We start from the raw sequence: 4,264 nt of genomic DNA, 5'->3' as shown, positions 1-4,264 counted from the left end.
GCGGCCTCGCGATCCCATACGGATCCAGACCTCTCTACCCAGACGACAGTTCATACGACAGTTCATCCTATGATCACCATAACATACAAAAAGGGAATCAGTCTCACTATTCATCAGATCACACAAGGACTGCCAGTTCGAGCATAGCCTGTTCTCCGGTTCGAGGGGCTCCTCTCTCCCTTATTCAGTTACCACTTACCTGATCAGGGTTAACATCTGTTCATGTAGCCGCAGCTGACTGGAAGAATAGGCTACCCTCTCATACAAGAACACGCAGCACATGTTGGTTCACTACAAACTGGGTACTTTATTACTCATTACATACGCAATCACATAACATTACAATATAACACATAACCTGCAAAGAAAAGTGAAAGATTAAGTTGTGCACTCTAATAAGAAAGGGTCGACATCACCTTAGTAGTGTGTAGCCTGCACTCAGTGGTCATCTAGGTTCCCTTCTCGTCTGTGCCTCGGCTCGCCTGGAAGTCACACCTCCGCAGTCACGGATACACGTCTGCACCACTATGCGCTGTTCCCTTCACCCTTCTCCGAGTCACTGGGACCTCTTCCTTATCGGCTACTCTCTCCTCTCTGGCTATTCTGCTAGGAGAGTATCTGTCTCTCGGTTTTTCTCCGCCTCCAAGATGGCGTCTGTCTTCCCTGGAATAAGTAGTAGCTTTACTGCTAACGGCTAGATGCCGCCTACGGACTAAACATGTAACTGCCTCAGACTTTCACTAATATAGAGGTGCGTTTCCTCATGGAAAATTCCGGCCCGTAACCTGCCGCCCACCAAATTCTTGTACCTCCCCGTACCAAGGACACGTTCCCAGCCGGCCGGCCTGATGTAGTGTCTTCGGCATGAAGAAAAATACAATCCTTCGATAAGGGCCGGCCTGAACCGGTTCTCTCCAAGCGAATAACACCTCATAACTAAAACATTACATTTGACCTAGAAGCATCCCAAGCTGCCGGAGCAGAAAGAAAGATGGAGTCTCTCCCGTTTGAGGCCTACCAGGCCTGAATTCAGCACGGCTCCATGAAATACCCTCACTACAGGACAGGTTATCCCTAATACTAACGAATCTATCCCCTAGGCTATGTGTGCAAGCCCTGATCTATGGGGAAGAGCACAGGATCATGTCGAAGTGCCTAGTAAATAGGCTCCATTCACTACTCTAACCCTTAGACTTGAATGGTAAGAGACTGAAGTCACATTCAATCACCTTTCCTCACAAGAAGGCCGGGAAAATCGAGCAGAACAATGCGTCAGCACTATTCACAGGAGCAAAAACTTTAAACAAGCAAACAATTCCACAGTCGACTAATGTTGCGCACATCTGTATTGCAGTCCCATAAGTATGCAGCTCCTGTGCCAAACAACTCCAAGACCTGCTGTGGTTAGATCTCACTGGGAAACCCGAGACAAACATTTTGAAATAAATTGGATCATACTTATTCCTCTTTGCTCAGTATTGGATGATCCTTACTTTGGACACTATCAGAGAAAATAATTATAACAAATGTTTTTGACAACATTCTGCCCTGATGAAGTTCCATTAAAAGGAACGAAACGCGTTGGCTGTTGCTTTTAACTCATACGAAGAAGAATAAAGTATTATTTTGAACAAACTCATATTCACGGAGTTGTGACTTCATGCCTGGTGCCACCTCCAATTTTCTTCAAAACAGGAGCAAACACTCCAAAGGAAGCCAGTCGTCCACTTCAAACCACTTATTTGTGGACTATATTAGTCTGATAGAGATCAGGGTGTGTACAATATTCCCACTACCACGGATAGAGTAATCTCACAGTTACACGCACATGCATACATCATACGCTAGGGCCCATTTCACTAACATACACTCAAATACTCTACCAGCAATAAACCTGTGGAAGGAAAACACTCCTAAACACCCTGCATCTATATCGAGGTCGATAAGACCTGGTTTTTGTGACTGTCCCTAAGCATAATCTATACAATATATACAACAATAATCAATAATGTAAACCCAATAATCGACAAGAAAAAATATCCAACACCATGTTTTAAAATTATATTGCTTTATCTAAAATTAGTCAAAGAAAATCAATCAGAGTAAATCATTTCTCATAGTTACCTATTCTAGCTAAATGTCAGAACGGTTCAGGACAAGTCTCTCGGTAAATGTCTCTCAAGACGAAGTCCCTTCAGCATCAATCCTCAGCAACGCAGATTCGATACGCGGCAAAGGCAAAATGGCAAGTGGCAAAAGACCCTCTCTAGGCTAACATCTTATAGCCTCTAAACAATAGAAAGATACATTGGGAACATAGAAAAAACCATAATGTCCGCCGGACTTGCTGAGCAGAGCGAGAAGGAAAGGATGTAACATTGCTACATTTGAGAATCTCCGCTCAGGAAAAATACACATAGCGAAAACTACGGAACAGGAACCAAAAAAATAAAACATGTATCACAATTATCCTGCTTCTCCTCGGCCATCGAGCCACAGTTCAGAGCTTCTCTCTAAGGCTCCTTTGTTTCCCAAGGCTGCCAAGGACACTTTCACTTCTCTTGGAGATCTCCCAAAAACTGCTGCCGTCCTCATGGAAAGTTTTCGACAAGGACCATGGTCAGTTAGCTTCAGGACCATTTCCAGCAGGGGTCTCCCTCGTCTCAGTTTTCAAATTATAATCACAGCCAGGCTCACTATTCAGCCATCTTTCTCAGGCCAACATAGGCCTTAATAGACCATCTTAATTAAAAGAGACAAAAACAACGTTACTACAGCATAGTGATTAAACAGTGTTAACCCCACTAATACCCTTATGTGTATGCATTTATCTAGCACTTGCAACATGGAAAAGCATTAATTCAAAAGCGTTTTGTGCTCAAAAATAAACAGCACATAGCAACGTTTAAACATGAAAACACATTTAACCCGCGTGTTATTATCAGTCAGCACATTTAAGCACACTCACGTGTAACTCTCTCTTGTTAAAACAAACGGATTGATTAATATAAACGCACTTGCACAAGACAAATAATTAATTATTAATTATTAATAAATTAGTACAACGAATAGACATGCCAGAGCTTCAAAAGCCCCAGAATTTTCAAACTGAAAACTCTGCTCCAGCAAGTCGATCCAATCAGAACATAGGTGGCGTGGTATCCCATGGTGTGCAGGTGGCCAAATCAAATCATCACCAGTTGGTGTAAAAATTGCCCAAATGTGCACCATTAACCCTGGTGGCGTGAGCAAATACGCCGGTCCCAAGTACCTGCAATCCTGTTTTTTTTTACACTAAATCAAATGCAAAGTAGGTTTTAAATCCACACGATCAATAACGCCTTTGTACTGACAAGCAGGTCTCCTTAAGTATTCTAACCAATGTAAATATGAACGCTGCCATTAAACTCAAACACTCCAGAGTTGTCAATGACAGTACCAAAATAGTATATTGATTTAGTAAAGGATATCAATCTACGAAGTCAGCACTCACCGAAATGTTTTAAGCATTCTCCCTTAATCCTTTCATGTATAGAGCAAATGTAGCTTTCCCTTGACTTTCTTGTGAGCCCCCTCTCACCATTTCTATCCGCGTGACCTGTTAACCATTAAATCAATAAGATCCACTCAGTGATGATACCCCCAAACTAGAAAGTAAAACACGGCAAAGTCAAACTACCACGCTTACCTGCAAGCGGGTCGTGTGTATATAAACAGATGGTCAGCGAAGTATCAGATCTAAGCGGCCAAGTTCCTGCATCAGAAATGTGTAATATATATCTCCTTGTTAGGGTGTACCAACCAATCTGTGATGATATATAAGTATAAACTTTAGCCACAATTTCAATCCACAAAATCCTCACATCAATATATAGAATTATTTGACCATATTTCCGCTTACCAAGAGGGGGTTATAATTATGTATCTTGCATTGCCGCGCGAGTACTCAGAAACCGCCAGCAGCACCGATCGGAGCCGACGATTGGATAAGCCCGGTTGCAAATCCTCCCGGGATAGACATAAAAATTAGACTATCTCATCGTGGGCATGTGTCATGTAAAAAAGAACGCCATATTGGTAAGGTGTAACTGGTGAAACCGGACTCCTAAAGAATCAATTGAAGCATAATTGGCATCTAAATGTTTAAGGGAAAAAAAATGCATTCCGAAACGAGAATCAGACCAAGGCAAAACTAGCCTGAAGTGAACTAATGTTACTCCTAATGGGGACCACGCTAGCTGTCGTACTCAAAAGAACCTCAGGT

At 42.4% G+C, this 4,264-nt stretch overlaps 1 long non-coding RNA gene across 1 annotated transcript; it reads right to left on the bottom strand.

Moving 5' to 3' along the window:
• Window positions 1–2,317: 2,317 nt before the first annotated feature.
• LOC146784328 (uncharacterized) lies at window positions 2,318–3,970 on the bottom strand. Its single transcript, XR_014970938.1, has 3 exons — window positions 3,902–3,970; window positions 3,689–3,806; window positions 2,318–2,742 (listed from the first exon to the last, which is right to left on the bottom strand). It is a non-coding gene; the product is annotated as an uncharacterized LOC146784328 (long non-coding RNA).
• Between the last annotated feature and the right edge of the window lie 294 nt (window positions 3,971–4,264).

Source organism: Triturus cristatus, chromosome 11 (assembly GCF_964204655.1).
Source record: "Triturus cristatus chromosome 11, aTriCri1.1, whole genome shotgun sequence".
NCBI classification, from domain to species: Eukaryota; Metazoa; Chordata; class Amphibia; order Caudata; family Salamandridae; genus Triturus; species Triturus cristatus.
This window is presented reverse-complemented; position numbering and strand designations above follow the sequence as displayed.